The 17,319-nt window shown below is 41.3% G+C and overlaps 1 protein-coding gene across 3 annotated transcripts in view; it reads right to left on the bottom strand.

Moving 5' to 3' along the window:
* Nucleotides 1–16,453, bottom strand: part of MAP3K2 (mitogen-activated protein kinase kinase kinase 2) — a 53,378-nt gene extending 36,925 nt beyond the window's left edge. For 2 of the 3 annotated variants that reach the window (XM_064165653.1, XM_064165664.1), the window contains exon 1: nucleotides 16,018–16,451. The gene's annotated coding sequence lies outside the window, so the exon portion shown is untranslated. Of the gene's footprint in view, nucleotides 1–16,017 lie in introns of all 3 variants that reach the window. The other variant, XM_064165674.1, reaches the window with a different exon arrangement.
* Between the last annotated feature and the right edge of the window lie 866 nt (nucleotides 16,454–17,319).

Here is a 17,319-nt window from a genome sequence, read left to right as displayed (position 1 = left end):
GCAGAAATTGGAACTCGGAGAAAGACTCGGGAGAAGCAAAGGCAACAGAATACAAGAGCAGATGCAAAGGTAGAATAAGATTATGTCAAGGTCTCCCAGAGAGACCCAAGCAGCTTGAATTTGAATGTAATTAAAAGAAAAGATGACAGAGTGTGAATTTCAAAAAGGTGATGATGTGATAAGAGTAGCAAACAAAGAATATCCTAGCAACAGCATTTTGGGTACAGGAGCGGAGAGTCACTGATTCATATTCATGATTCATTTCCCATCAGCCACCTTCCTCGGAGCCTGGAAGTCTTTCAGAATCTGAGAACGCCACTGAAGGAAGAAAATATCCAGGTGATTCCTGGAAATGACTTTCAGCTTTCTCATGGCAAATGAAAAAAGCCTGAGGACAAGTCAGTCATGTGGACAACTGCTTAACTGTTCAAACGGTCGGTGCTAATTGTCCATGTGCACACACATCTCCTGTAACAAACAGGGCTAAAGCTGCCTGTGCACAAACCCCTGCAGACATATCACATCTTCCCTTACGGCTGACTTGGTGACATACAAAACCGTGTAGACTACGATGGAAAAAAAGGAGAGAAAGAAAGACAAATCTCTACCCTCACACTGTAGAGGAAGAAAGCAACCTGAAGCTGTATGGCGAGTGTTTGTCAAGCGAACTAGAAAGGGCTTCTTCATTCTGTGGAACAGGGATATACACAGTATGCAGAAATGGTTTCTACAACATCCAACTTCCTAACAGAAGCACAAGTTCTAAAGAGTAAAAATAGCTATGGCTACAACGAAAATTCAGCTAACCAAATGAGAACACTAAAGATGGTATTTAAGCAGTTAAGAACAGAAGTCTGCTGTCATGCTGCCTCGGTACGTTAAAAATGAAGAAAAACTTACACTGAAGGAAGTGATCTTGAGCTGATTTCACAAGGAACTCAGATTTCTGCTGTAACACTTGACCTAGATAGGAAGGGGCCTTACACCTCTGGAGTCCAAACTTGTGGTGGGATTCTCAAGGATATAAGTTCCCTAGGAGTTTTCACTTAAAACAAATCAGTCCAAGGACACATTGTTCCCCACTCGTACATCAAAGCAAAATGACACAGTGTGAACTCCAAAGAGGAGAAATGCACTATAATTATTCTAATCACATGTAAAGACTAAATTAGAAATGATGCTGTATTAGGCACAAGCAAGTTAAACCAAAATGACAAGAAATCAAAACATGCTAGCATTCCTATTCATAGACATACGTGGCCATTGGAAAAACAGATGCCACAGAGGTACATGTGAAAAGCCTATGTATTCAAAGATAATTTTTGTGGAGTGGATAATGAGAATATAAACTAATACTGTAAAGAGTTTATTAGAACGAAGCAGACAGACAAAATGAGTTTACCTCAAAATGTTTCTTTTAAAGAACCAAATGCTTGGTCTGACAGAAGTCATCATAGTAAGGCTGGCAAAAGCTCGAGTGGTCACCTAGTCAAATACGTCTATTTAGCCTTTAACTAAAATAACAGGCAGCACTGCTTGTCATGTTTTGTGGGTTTCTTTCTTAAGAAACAAATTAAAATGGTGCCTGCAAACAGGACAGCATATAGTAACACCTAAACCTGATCTTCTCTAAAAGACTTTTTCATAGCTCAAAGTAACTCTTGGCAGAAATGGCAGAACTTACATGCTGTGGCATGCACAGAAAAAAAATCAGCATTTTTACAAGACACTAACAGACACCCAAAAGAAGGTAACTCCATAGAAACAGGTGCAAAGGAGAGGATTTTATGTGCCACCTTTTCCAAATCATGTGAAAGCAGCAGCAGTTAGCAAAATCATGAAGGTCAGAAAAAGAGAAGAGTAGTGACAAGGCAAATATTTAAGCAGATGACAGAAATGTCTGTTATTTAGAGTCCAACAATAACATCAGATGTTAAGTTTCCTTATAGAAAAAAATCAGATTTTTAATGTGGTAGCGATATGTAAGAAAGTGTCCAGAGGAAAAGTAGAAAACAGAGAGAAAGATTAAAGCAATCCACATCAGAAGTCACACTATTACACTGAGGTAACATTTGGAAGACAAAACAACAACAAAAAAAAATACGGCTCAGTGGATTGAATTTGGAACATGAGAAATGAAGAACTTAACAGGCGAATAAAATAACATAAATAATCTTCCTGTCATAGAACAATAGGATCTTTTAAAAATAAAATATATTGGAGGCAAATGAATGGATAAAAGTGGATTTTGAGGGGTGGGTTTGTTTTAGAAGAAAAAAAAAAGCTCTTGGAATATTTGATTCCAGTCTCCTCTGAACACTTCAAGAAATCAGTGAAAGCTGGCAGGGAGAGATCTTGCCTGTCAACAGATCACCAGGAATGGCATAAGCCACAGAGCAGCAATATTCTTCCAAGTTCCTCTGTCATGTGCCCCCTTCTATTCTGAAGCGCTCTCTTTTCCCCCTGAGTTTATCACAAGAGAGATTCATTGTACTGGACAGGATGCACAAAGAGCATCCACCTAGCTCTGCTGTGGCAGGAGACTGGCAAACAATCAAGCTCCACCAGCTGACGCTCCAGAGCAAGGAAAAAGAGACAATCTAGAGCAGAACCTCTCACAGTCAGTAATTCAAGACTGACTACCTGTCCTGGACTTGGACAAACTGTATTGCCCTCTATTTTCCTCTGTACTGCTTCTTTTTCCACACTTACCACCATCATTCTACAGTTCATCCCAAACAACTCAACTAAACCCTTCTGCCACTAGAATGGCTGCTCAACAGAGTGAAGAACAAACATGTCAAATACTCCTTTGAATAAAGGCTACTTGGGGGTTATTTTTCAAGATATTTCAAGTATTGTTCTGATCGTATGTAGCTCAGTCAGCACAATTCTAAACTTTGCCCTGAATTTCTTACTCTCTTGTTTTTAAACCAGCTTCTTCTGAAGCCCAAGATATTTTAACCTATTGTATGGACATCAAGTAACCTTAAACACAGAGTATTATGAGCCAAATGCCTGTATCAATATAATAGGCTCCATAAAACAGTAGAACCCAAATAAAAGAGACTTCTAGGAAAAAAGATATTATAAAGAGAGAGAGGAGAGAAAAAAAAAAAACCCAACTCCTCAGATACTGAATTCAAGTGGTAAAATATCAGTGGTGATGAAAACCAGGAAGAACTAGCCAGCAGATATTTTTTGTCATGGTGGTGAAAAAAATCAAGAGGGTGTATCCAAGACACAGCACAGTTATTGGAAGAGAAACTGCACCATCCACAACAATAAAGACATACGATGCACTTATTTGTAATAAGATTCTTCACTAAATTATTGGCTGAGTTTTCTGGACCATTCTTGCAAATATTTGGAAATACTTGGAAGAAGATTCTAGCAGATTGCAAATATTGTATGAGAGAAAAGGATAAAGGAAAGGATCAACAAGCTGCCAATTATTTACCTCCACATCAAGTGAGAGTAAAAAGAACGTAATCATTAGCGTGGTTTCTATCATGGAATTAAAAGCAAAACCACAGTAAATGCTTTGACTTGAAGAATTATTATTGCTGCCAAGCAAATCGAATTTTTATTGCTTCTGGAAATTATTATAGATTAGTTAATACAACTCACTACAGTAATTACCCTACTGACATTTTCCCAACATACTTGGTTTAAAATCACATTACATTAATTATTTGCTTTAAAGTCTCAATTAACTAATGGGAAACTCACTTGATGGCTTAAAATATTTTGAGATCCATACTCCTCTTTGGTAGAAAACATCAATGAACTTGACTCCTAGTGCCACCTCTGCAGATAGCAATGGTCAGGTACACGCAATGAGATACACAAGTAACCACTGAAGCAAATGACCTCAAATGTGATTAAAAACAGTCACTGTCCAACAAAATTAATTTACACACAGTTTAATATTTTAAATACACATAACAATTTTATTTCCCTCCCATTTAATGTTTTAATTGTATGTATTTTTTTCCCTTAAGAGCAGATGCATTTACGTTGTTAAAACTGACAGAACTGCTTTTTGAACTTTTTTTCCTCCCTGCAACCAGGAGAGCACCATCCCATAACAAGAATATGCATTTCATGTAAGCCTAAATATTGTGGGTTATTATGTTTACTGAATAATGGTTTAGCACATACAGAATCACAGAAACATTCAGGCTGGAAAAGACCCTCAGGAACACCGGTAACCCTGCTCCACAAGGTTCAGCCTAAACCTTATCCCCAGGCACTCCATCCAAACAACTTTTCAAGCACATCCAGGGTCGGCAACTCAATCACCTCCCTGGGCAGTCCATTCCAACGTCTGACTACTCTTTTGTGAATTTTTTTTCCTAATGTCCAGTTTAAATCTACCCAGTTACAGCTCGAGGCCATTCCCTCTTGTTCTATGACTAATTACCTTTGAGACCAACACCAACCTCTCCACAACATCCTTTCAGGTAGCTGCAGCCATCGTTGAGGTCTTCCCTCAGCCTCCTCTTCTTTTTTGACATAAAAACAATCATTCAGAAAACTAGATTGGACAGTCTTAGACAATTCAGAAGATCTATTAAATCAGCATCTTCCAACATCAGCGCACTAGATAATGAGCATTATCTAACCTAAGTGCAATTCAAAAATTAAAGAGGGATAATGCAAATCCTCGTGTAAGTAAAAGTGTAGCGTATGCAAAAGCCACCTTGCCTCCGTACACAGCCTACAGACGTACTGCTCCCTGCAGAGCATCAGAAAGACTGCAACGGCAAGCGGGGGATGGCCGAAGCATCAGCACCGCTGCAGCCGTTACAGGGGTATCCAGGCATCTCTACAATACGCAGGCATGAATTTCCTTAAACCGAAAACTTTCTACATCCTCCTGGCAAGGGCAGCAGTGAATTTATGTCTAATTTAGCACACAGCATCACAGAGACTTACTTTAACTGCACAGCTACAGATAGTGGTATTTGTTTATTTCCTGAAAGGAACGGTTACTAGCTCTACTCCTTCCAGAGCTCCATCTCAAAACAAAACCAAACCAACCTACCCAAGACCTGCATAAAATACAACTTCAAATGACGGATGACACCCTCCCAGTTACAGGAAGGATAAAGCCTCAAAAAGCAGTGCTGTCATAAATGCAGCTCATCTTTCCAAGTACCTTGAGAAACAGACTTCAGAACAAACTGAAGGATCCAACATACCCAGTAACAGAAGTAGAACTTCATCCTACTCCGATTAAATCTCTAGTTCCTGCTGTTCTACAAACTGTATTATGACACATTCCTATAATACTTATCATCTTGATGAACAATGATTGTGACTTGAAAAAGTTAAAATGCAGTAAGAGGTTTGAGAATGCAAAATGCAGAGGAGCAAGTAATTTAGTTCGAGATGACTTTACAGCAAAATTAAACTTTTGAGATAAATATCTTAACACTTACAGCAATATTCACAAAGAGTAACTGTAGTCTAGGAAATCTAATCTCCCTACACTTCCCCTACAGTTGATAAGGAGAGATAAGCATATTTAGAGTTTCAAGGCACTTAAATGCAAGTTTCCTGCTCTGAATGAACCTCTTCTTTCCTAATGCTATCAAGAGCCTTTGCTGGCTAACCCTTCATAAGCCCACTCCATTTCAAGCACAGAGAAGAGATAAGACTAATTGGTCTCAAACAGAAAAGCACCTACTTTCCTTAAGAAGATCTCTTTCTTTACCTAATTAAAGTTTTTAAAGAATTTCTCTGCTTCCTGTATCTGTTATTGCCTCAGCAGCAACCAAAGCACACTTGATGGCTTCATTTTCCATCTAATTGAAGAATGGCTTTGCTGATCTATCAAGCAAATCTGCCTGGAAAGTCATGATGCTTTCATAAGATCTGTTCATGATTCCAAGAAGGGGAGGGGGGGGGGGGGGGGGAAACCCAAACAACAACAAACCAACAAAACCAGAAATCCAACTAACTATTCTGAAGCAAAGATTGTGGAAGGGTCACAACAGCTGAAACTTGCAGACATATGCCACAGTAATACCTTACAAAATACTTCAGCGTTGCCAGTTTTCCAACAGAACACACTGGCTAGAAATCAACTGCTCATGCTCCTCTACTTTCATCCGAGACCAAATTGCCCACAAAAGCATGTTAATAATTAACAGACACAGTTCATTGGGCTACAAATAATTCCATTACTGCCTCCAAATCACTCTGGCACCTTGGAAGTTTATCACTACCATGGTGCAAAGTCTTAGAGCATCTCAACACTAAGAACAACAAAATCCTTACCATTAACTAAGATATGTGACACACAAACCGATCAGTGCTATTTACATCGTAAGAATCAGTGCTTAGAATCATAGTGCTCACAAATACCCACAAACACTTCTGTGAGCTTTTCACTTTTTACTAGCTTATGTGAACTAGGCAGTCCAATAAAAGGCTTGCCAAAGAGAACAGGTGCATGAAATGATAATCCACACAATACCATGAAACATGCACTATAGCAAGTGTCATAAGATTTAGCTGCTTCTGTTTCTTCCTCCAAAATCTCAGTGTTGCTTTCAGTTCAGCACCTCCTGCTGTCATCTGGCCTTCTGCAGATGCTGTCAGGAGTGGTATCAATGTTGATTTTACTCCAAACTCTTGACAAGCAAGCCAATATATTTGTGAAGAAGGGCTACCAGTGTTCCAATGAAAACAACCCTCTGCCACAACAAGCACTGCATTTCCTGTATCTAAAATCCTACAGGAGAAACACTTTTTTCCCCATCACAAACAGCTCACAGCATGCACCATAAAACAATACAGTACATCTCTCCTCCTGTGACAGAATTCAAAATCACTGGTAAGGCCAAAGAACTTGGACAGGGCTGGGGGATAGGTTGGACTGGATGATCTTGGACGTCTCTTCCAACCTGGTTGATTCTATTCTATTCTATTCTAACTCATTGCACACAGTAAGCAAATTTAATCTTACCAGCACAACTGTGGTTGGCAATTCCTGCAACCCTCACAGCTCTACAAATGCCAGACCGTGCTACAATCAGTGATAAATGTAACTCTTCACTAGAAAGGTAAACCCATCACAAAGCACTTCGTACAGTGTACGAAGTTTATTTTTAAAGCAAAAATAAAGTACATGTAAAAAAAAAAAAGCAGGCTGCCAGCAGAAGCGAGTATCACAAACAAGCGGAGCAGTTCAGTTAACGTAGAGAGCAATTACATAGAAATTATCCGACAGGTTTTCCTTTTGAGAACATACAGAAGAAAACACATCCTTAACTTCAGTAACTAGTTCTGTCCCTTTATGTCCATCTTCCAGTTCCGTGGCCGTGAAGACAACTATTTTGGGAAATAACCCAGAGGAATAAAGTCTCAGTTTCTATGGTCAGCTTCAGTATCTATCTTCAAGTGCTAAAATCAAGCAACTGTTTTCTTCAGTATACCCGTTACATTTGACAACACCTTCCATTCAGAGCAAAACTCACAGATGCAGCAGCTGGAAGTTTTAATCATGGCTGGAAATCACACTACTATCACTTCAAATCAAGTACCCCAAAGCCTGCAGACGGCAATAAACATAAAACATTCTGTTAGCATGATTTGCCTGGCATCTTGTTGTGACATCAGCAAGGACAAAAAGTAATTCTCTAGCGACAGTTTTGTTTCTTTGTTCTGAGGACATCTTAGTCTGGTTTGCTACACATCTTCCAAATACTGCAACAAATCGAGGAGGAATTCCACAGAGCACAGTTGTCTGCACACTATGTCAGGCAGTAATAGGATAAGGAAATTTAAAGTATGGTACAGCTACTTTGCTGTCAAGTTTTGCCATCCCATTAATACACTATCGCCTGAAACTTCTGTCTGAAACATCTTTCTGTTATTTCTATCCTCAACAGTAAGAACACAAAATGCAGAAGAATCTCCTCATATACCAACATGAGTATTTATGTAGGATAAGACATAAGTGATTCCCATGTATTTCCAACAGCACAGAAAAAAACGTTCCTGAATCAATCTTCAGTTCAGAATTAAAGTTCTGAACAAGGACAGTAACAAAGAACAGTAAACTTAACCAGGGAGCAATGGGTATGGGCAGACTTAAGACCTCTCATGCTTGGAAGTGTACAGAGCACACAATAGGACCGCTGAGAAGATGGGAAGGTGGGTATTTAATATGCACCAAAGGAAACCACGAGAACCTTTTGTGCACTCACAGGTAACACACGCTATTTCTGCCACACATGTAGTACAATCGTGCATCACTCTGGTAGCAAACAGCTATAAATGGGCTAACTTCTAAGTTTTTATCCACATTCAGTAGGCACTCTTTTTAAACTGGATGACTAACGTAAGTCAACAAAATAAGATCTTGCTAAGTTATCAAGCACACAAACTCTTTTTGCCTTTGTGCTTTGGTAACAATTTTTAGCTTCCCCAGAACAAGAAAACAAGTAATTTCACTCAATCCCTTACAATAACATTTAAACCAAAATGTAACAAGAAAACCCAGGCTTTGCCAAAGCATTCAAAACGGACCGCAAAGACACGAAGACAGCATACATGCCTCATTTCCCCTCTTGCATCTCCCACTGCACATCCCTCAGCAGTGAGTAGCAAATCATTACAGTGACATCTTTGAGGCTACATAACTACACTTTTCCCTGAAGTGCTAAAAATATAAGAACCCTCATAAATACAGCTAAGGTAAACTAACTACAGACTCCAAAGTGCCAGAGGCAAGATTACTATGTACATGCCCATATCTAATCCTCATCTTTAAGACTACAGTTCCACTACAGAAGTTACACCTCCAACAAGAGGACAGTCTTGCCTGTCTAGAGTAACTGCTGCTTTCCAGACGAACCGCAATGGCAAACGGGAGATTGAGAGAAAAGAGATGATACAGTTGAAAAGATTTTGTGTTTTAATTTACCATCAGCCAATTAACCACCATACCAATACCATAATTAAGGACTAAAAAACATCCCTCTTGGTCGGTGCACAGGTAAAAGACCTTTTAAAAGATAGCATGTGTAATGCAGGGATTTCAGAAACTACAAACAAGTAAAGGTATCTCTTGGTGCACTCTGAACATATGCATCAGGAGCCAAACTTGGTCACTATCATGGTCTACTTGGATTTCCAGTGTTGAAAAAGTCTCCCTAAAGGCTTTCCTGCAGTCATAGCAGAAGAAGGAATAAAGGCCCATGCATGAATAAGTTGTTAAAAATACAGAAAACATTAGACAGACAGTTGGTTTCTTAGAAGGAAGGAGGATACCAGAGAAGTTCCACAAGTTTGTGTTGTTCAACATATTCTAAACTATCCAAGAAACAAAGGCAAGGTGAAAAGTTTTCTGACACTGCTGTATCTACCAATATTGTGTTATTCAGCAGAGCAAGGAAAAGGTTGACTGCAGTAGAGGAGATGGCCTTTATCTGACCAGAGAATTGAACAATAAAGCAGATGATACGTGGCACAGATAAAAGTAATGTTAAGTTGGGAGGCTAAGGGGAGGAGGGAGAGAAGCAGTTCTAACTCTTCTTATAACAAACCAATGGGCTTTGCACTGAATACTGCCAGCACTCAGAAATGAAATCCAAGGCTAGGAATTAGGAAAAAATAAATCAATTCAAAACTGATCACTGTCTATCCATCTGGAGTACCACAAGCAGTCCCAACCTTCAGCTTCAGGCAAGGATGCAGCAGGACACAATACTCTCATAGAAGAGCAAAAGGTACAAAGGCACATCACGAGTTCTAGAGGGGAAAACAAAGGCTGATTAGGACTCTTCTTAGTTTCAGAAGTATTTTGAGTGGAGGGAGAAAGTGATACAGAGAGATGGATTGTTACATTGGACAGAGATGGATTGCTCCCTTTCTTCTGGAAGAAACCAGTGTGAGTTTAAAAACATAAACCCAAAAATGGTAGATGTTAACACAACGAACAGCATGCCTGTACAACTTTTTACCAAAGGGTATGTGGATGCCAGACATTTAGCTGAATGCAAAAAACACCCACTGCTTGAGGATAAAAATCCAAAGGTTACCAGCTACACAAAAATCACAAGAGATTTAGAATATTTTTTAGTTGAAAATAGTTGGAGATTGAAGGAATAGTCAAGCTAAGTAGTATATACGCTTGCCCTGCGCTCACTCTTCCACAAGCATTCATTCATGCTCACCACTGAGAGAAGTAGACTGGACTATCTTTTCTCTGATTTCATTACAGATTAAGATTGTACCTAAAACCTGGTCAGCCATTTCACCAAAACATCTACATACTAATTTGAAAGTTTCTTCCAGTATTTATGGTAGTGCAAATGTCACAGACAGAGCCTTACTAGATATTCTCCATGGGAACATGTTGCAGCAGCTTAAAGGGTAATTTATTACACTACCTATTCCATCCCTGCCTGAAGTTACTGCACTTGCCAGTGTCAACAGTGCAAGAAATGCTTTTTTAACTACTACTTGCTATCTATTGAGTTATCACGAAGCTGTTATAGAGAGAAAAATACAAAGCGGTGTTAGAAGGTTTGAGGGTTTTGGCATTCCAATTTATTTGAATTAAAAACAACATCATCAACCAAATGAAATCAGTCCCATTCTAGACTCACAATAATTGTGGTACTGGCAAAATACACATAGTGAGTGTGACAAAACCATATTTAAATACAGGTTCAGCAGTTAGATTAAAAAAATAGTGACAACTCTGATGTTGTTCAATAGAATGCCTTATTTTCATTAGATTTTCTCCATAAATTCAGTTACTGCTTGTGTCAGTGTTTCAGTTCTCTCTCTCTCTCCCCCCTCCCCACTCCCCCCCCCCCCTCAATTCAAACAACAGCTTGATCCAGATTTGTCCAGTTTTAAAATCTTTGTTCAAAGGTGAGGCTATAGTTCTGTTGTCACCACTTTGGTAGCATGGCATTCAAACTGTTGTCACTTCCAGAACTCTCTTGTCTAATTTATTTTTTAGTAACTTTGAGGATATAGGAGAGGCAATCAACACTGACTACTTGAAATACTTCCTCCTGCAAGAAACTGAAGATCTTCTTTAATAATCATTATTGGAGCCCATTTATTTTTTTCTTTTTTTTCTTGGTGAAGACAGGATCCCATGATTTGTCCCATCTGTGATTTTGCCTCAAAAATTATGGATATCATTTGCATCAGTCAGATGAAATGGAGTAAAGCCAGCGAACATGCTGAACACATCTGCTATATAGCTGGCCCTGCAATTCTTTCAATAAAGCATGCCTATAGGATAAACATTTCTTGGAGAGTTTGACATCACAAAATGGCCAAAGGCTTGTTCAGGTACAGTTTCTCCGACAGAAGTCACCTTAGCAATACAACTGACTTCAAAAACAGCACATATACAAAGGGGGCTGCTAAAGACACTTTCCCCACCCCCCAACAAAAGTTGCATCTAAGCCTAGGAGAACTTGTTCCCAGTCAAGTTTCCTGTTATAGAACGGGCTTATGCTCAAAAGCTAGAAGGATTGCATGTGCTGGGAAAGAGATGTGGAAAACCAGGAACTACATGCTTTCTTGTAGAACAACCTATTGAGCAGTGATCCTGTCCAGTCTAGAAATGCTTAGCCTCAGAAAGCTAACATGAAATAAAGACTGAATTCAATACAGTGTAAGGTCCCAGTACTTGCAAATGTAACTCAAAATTCAGCCACGTGAAGAAAGAGATACCCAATTTAAGAAACACTAATAGAAGCTCCTATGCTAATGAACTCTGAAGTCAAGAACCTGGTGTTGGAAAAAGCTAACCAACCAAAGACTATGAACCAAGCACAAGAACTCTCACCAAACAAACAAGATAAAACCCAACCATACCTGGACAAACACGCCCTAGAATGACAGCTTAATAAGGCTGTCATGATACTTCTGCTGCAACTTACTCCAAGTTAATTACTCTGTCTGGGAACTTTGAAAAAGATAGACACATCGTGCTGGGACCAGTGAGAGTTAGCAACAACAAAAATCCTGAGAAAACATGACCTGTGAAGAAAAGGCCTATTTGCACAGTTTAGCCAAGAGAAGCCTGGAATAAAAAGGGCCAGAGCAACTGTCTTCACATACGCAAACACTTGGTGCAACAAGTACAGAAATCATCATCCTGCATGAGTAATAATAGCTGGACAAGAACTAACTGGCTTAACTAGCACCAATGCAGAGACTTAAGTTAAATATTAAGAAAAGCCTCCTGACTATAATGATAGTTATGTACTAGCTATAAATAGACCAGGGAAGTGGTGTGGTATTCCCCCCACTTTGAGTTTTTTAAAGAAAAGATGAGACAAACATCTGTCTGACGACTTCATTCTATTTGCTGCTGCCTCAGAGTAAGAACTGACCTCACGAAACCCCTTCCCTTCTCAGACATCTCTCATTTCTTCCTTTATCCAAACAAGAACTGTTTATCAGCACTATATCTCAGCCTCAAATGTACAGTCTTTGCAACATAGAAATCTTAAACATTTGAATTTATTACATTGCTGCTGACAGACTGTTAGTGTACTTGGCACAAAACATCTCAGGAACATAAAAGCAACGTCTTTCACTACTGCAGATAATTCACAGAAGTGGGCAAATAATTGAATGGTAATATAGAAAGAGAAGGAAGTGAGAAAAAAATAGCTGAAAAACAAGCTACAACAAAAGAAATACCTTTAGCCCACAGAAGAATAGTTTTCTTCTGTGACAAAGTTACAAATTGCTGGCACAATTTAAAAAATAATTTGAGATATCAAAGCAAACATAAAAGATTTTGCAAACAGACAGGAAAAAACATTAAATCTCTCCCTGCGCCACCAATTCCTAATTCTCAGTTTTTAAAGCAAATGCAGATATTCCTGCTTTGGTCTTGCTCAAGCGAATCCAATGTCAAATGATCATATTGAGACAGTCTCTAAACTGTGCCATATGTGCATTTGTGGGTCACGTGTCTATGGAGTAGTGGTACCCACAGATGGAAACCAGTCCAATATCCTAGCACTTCTTGGCACCAAACCCTCTGCAGCGCCTCAAGGAACACACGTAAAATCCTGCAAAGAAGCGTTTTTAGTCTAAGAAATTAGGTTAACACAAAGCCATAAGCTGCATTTGTCATGATTACTGTATTACCAAACCAGGACCTCACGCCAAGATCCAGAGATGGGAATTGCTACTACTGCACTGCATTCTGAACACGTTCCCACTGCTCAATTAAACTTACAGTGCTAGTTTACAAGACAGGCACAACAACAGCATGTATGATCTATTTTGACCTATTCCTTAGCCTTACAAAATACCAGATTTTAACAACAAATATCCTATACATTATTTTTTATTTTAAAAAGAGTTTTCCTCTTTCTTTCTGAACCATTGAATTCACCATTTATTTTTTTAATTTAATACTGTGTTATCTCTGCTTCAGAATGCTAAAAGCTTAACTTTTGAAATTAATCTTTCAGGACATCACACTTATCTTCTTGCTAATTAGATAAATCTAGGTAGAGTCACTAGTCAACACAGATATTTAAATAATTACTTCATCTTATGTATGAAAATAAGCTCTGCACAAGGAACAAGTAACTGGTAACATTTTCAACATTCATTTGTTTTTCTAACAAAAAACCAGAACAATATTGACAGGAAAGACAAAGAAGAACAAAATAGAACATGTGTTTATTATTGCAGACAAAAAATGCACCCTCCAAACAGATCAGAGCACCTTTGGCGATATGGTTGGTATGAGAAGGGGAAATGGATGAAATAAATCACTCTGTTATCATTCTCAGGCTGCATGTTGTAAGGAAACGTTATTTTCAGCTCAGAGAAAGTTCAGTTTAGCCTCTCAAGAATCCATCACAAAAATAAAGTACATGTTATTCACGGCTTTTGACGTGTTGATGCAAAAAGTCAGTCTGCAGTAAGTACAATAGACATGAAAGACAAAAAATGAAACCTAAGCTGCTAACATGCAAAGCTTTTTTAAGGAAGCTATCCATAAACACTTACTAGTAATGGCAAGATTTTTAAACAGAGTAATTCTGATTTGCAGCCAAATATTGAAAGTGCATTTTAAGAAACTGTAAGAAAGTTCACTTTTATAGTGTTTTCTTTACATTATTAAGTTTACAGCATGATCAACTTTCTAGCTTTCCCCAGAAGAAAAACTTCTAATAAACCAGTAAGTCTTCTGCATTTAGCCTCAAATGGCTTTAAATTCCTTAAGTCTGCACATCGACTAGCTTTTCTAAGAATCACAGCAGGAAGCTAACTAGTATACAGGCAAATCTGGAAGTTTATTTTTACTGTAAGTAAGTTTTCTCAACGTTAAAAAATCCACCAAAACCCACAAAAAGCAAAAAGCTTCCATGCTGTATTAAACAAGATAACGCTCTTGTTACAATACGCTAATAAATTCTACCTGTCCCAGACCTGCCTGCTCACCTGTATTAAAACAGGTCTCAAGATTACCAAACGCTACAGCTACCCTAGAAAAAGTTTCCTCTGAAACTTTAATTCAGAGATCTCGGCAAGCCAAGACAAGCAATTCAGAAACATCTGTTTTCTTTGCCGTAGTCTTCCATTAGTGTCAGATAAATCACTGACACAGCATTCATCGAGACAAACTGTGCACTGGGTCAGTTTGACAAGCATTACCTTACTATTCTGCTTTATCAAAATACAGTAAAACCTTAGCAAAAAAAATAATCTAATTCATTAAATACAGCTTCACCCTCTGAATCAAGATATGGCTTCAGAACATTTCAGTGGTAATTATGATGGAACACAAAGCCTAACAAAAAACAGGAATTAAAGCAAGTTCCCATTCTAATGTATTTCTGAGGAAAGCAGTTACTTAAAAAAAAACAACCAACCCGGCAAACAAAAGCATACCTGAAAGTAAAATCACACAGCACTACTGTCATTTTCAAACGACAATGAAGGGTTTAGTCACAGAGTAAGAAAAAAAGACAATCAATCAAGAAAATTCTTCTAAGGTCCTTCAGTGCAGCATAAGCACTAACTCACTGCTGCCCATTCCCTTCAGACTAAGCATAACGGGAATTCCACAGGAAAAATGCTTTCTAGGGCATTCTGCTCCTAAGTGCGCTGCCACAAAAGAATCCGAAGTATCATACAAGACAAGCACGTAGACATCCATTCTGCAAATAATATGTCTTTGCCACAGACATAGCAACACATTTCTGAAGGCCTCTAACACTCTGCAACGTGCTGCATTGTTTAAGCGCAGAAATGTCACAGCCGAGGAAGATTTTTTGCAGTGATCAGAAATCCCCCCTTATTTCATGGCAGGCTCTGTGATCTGTTATTACCCTCCTAGAAGACACTTCATGATACAATATAGCGTAGAAACGCTCTGCTTACTTAATGCTTTTATCTTCCAAAAACTAAAACCAGATTCACAAGCAACAGAGGAAGCCGTGGGGGGAAATTAAAAATCGTGGGTGCTGCAATGAACCTCAACAGCAATAAGGGGAAAAAATAACCTAGCTTTCGCTTTATCCCCCGACAAAAACGTCTCGGAGAATCTGACCTAAATAACCCAATTCGTAGCACTGCTATCACTGCAGAGCAATCTGAAGACAAGAGGCTAGAGCATCCCCACGCAGGTTTACAGCGACGTACAGATGTTTGTAGAGCTCGTCAAACCCTTAAGATTCTGCAGTTATAACGTAAGTAACTAACGCGCCGTGTACCCCCAGAACCTCAACTACGCTGCTCGGTACCTTCATCTGCACAGGCACGCTGTCTCCGGCGGCTCCCGGCAGTGCGGTTCGCACAAACCGTCTCCCCACAGCCCCGAGTCCGGGCACGTCCTAGATGCCGGAGCTGCCCCAAGCTTCCCCCACACCGGCGTTCCCCTCCAACGCGCGTTGGCAAACCCGCCCCCGAAACACACACGCATCCGCGCAGCCAAGAGCCGCCCCTCGCCCGGCCTTTCCCAGAGCCACCCCCGCCCGCCCCGCCGGCACCGACCTGTGTCACAGCAGAGGCCGGGCGGCCGCGACGGACCCCCCGCGCTGCCCGGCGGCGGCGGGCGCAGGCCCGGCTGGGCAGGCGGCGCGGAGGGAGAGGCCAGGTTTCCGGAGAGAAGCCCACCCCCCCGAAGGAGGGAGGGAAAGGGCCCGGGCCTGCCCGCGCCGGGGAACGGCGAGGAGGATTAACAAGAGGCACCGAAGCCGGCGCGGAAGGAACCGCACACCCAAGCGGGCCCAGAAGGGAAGCGAAAAAGGCGCCCCCGGAGCGCTGGCACCGCGGGGACCGGGCCAGGATAGGAAAGGACCCAGTGAGGCGTGAGACGCCGGCGGCCGCCGCCGCTCCTGCTGCCAACCGAAAGCTCCGCCTCCCCCCGCCGAAACTCGTGACGCCGGCGGCGCGGCGCGGGGAGGCGAGGGCGCAGGACGTCACCGCGGGCGCAGCGGTCACGGGAAGAGGCGGTGACAGCGGGCAGCGCGCACGCGCAGCGGCCCTTCCTCCGCGCCGCGCATCGCGCTGGGAGCTGTCGGACTGTGGGACTCGCCGCTGGGCAGCTCGGCGCCTCCAGCACCCGGCAGGACGTGGGGCGCGGCCAGGCCGTGCCTTCCCCGCTGCAGCGAGGAGGGAGCGCTGCCGCGCCGCCTGTTGGGGGTGTCGTACCGAGGGAGGCAGCCGGCGCTCCGGCCGCAGCGCGCCGCGGGAGTCTCTGCGGCACCCAAAGGCCGCAGCAACCTGACAGGCAAACAGCGTGGGGCTTGTGTGCCTCCCACGGACACGGCTCGGGTCCTGTGCCGCACGCCATGGCACGGAGAGGCGGCAGCTGCGTTCTGACGGGATTTTGGGTTTGGCCTAGCCTCCTGCTGTAGGCTTCAGGTCGCTCTTGTTCACACATAGGATATTGTCATTCACCTCCGTACAACCATGACTCCTCCACTGCTTACTTTAGAAAACAATAAGCCCTGACAAGCCCAGAGTCTTGCAGTAGGACGAGCTGCCGTGACTCCACAGCAAGCAGGCTTAGCGCGGTTTTTACACAATCCAAAGTGCTGCTTTGCTGCCTTGAGGCTGTCCGTTTCCCCCAGCGAAAGGCAGACCATTCTGGGCAGGAGTCACCTTCTTCCCTTCCGAAGTCAGTAATTTAAGACAGCATCTCTCCCGCCTGTAATCAGCAAGAAAGCACTCCTCAGTGCAGAGCAGGGCAGTTATTACCACTGCCCACAGAGTGTAAGTAGCAGGTGAGCATAAATATTGCTACAGCACTGCAATTAGTTTTGTACAGCTTCTGAAATAAGCTTACAGGCA

Source organism: Pogoniulus pusillus, chromosome 2, assembly GCF_015220805.1.
Source record: "Pogoniulus pusillus isolate bPogPus1 chromosome 2, bPogPus1.pri, whole genome shotgun sequence".
Lineage (NCBI taxonomy): Eukaryota > Metazoa > Chordata > Aves > Piciformes > Lybiidae > Pogoniulus > Pogoniulus pusillus.
The sequence above is the reverse complement of the archived record's forward strand: the minus strand, read 5'-3'. Positions and strand labels throughout refer to the sequence as shown.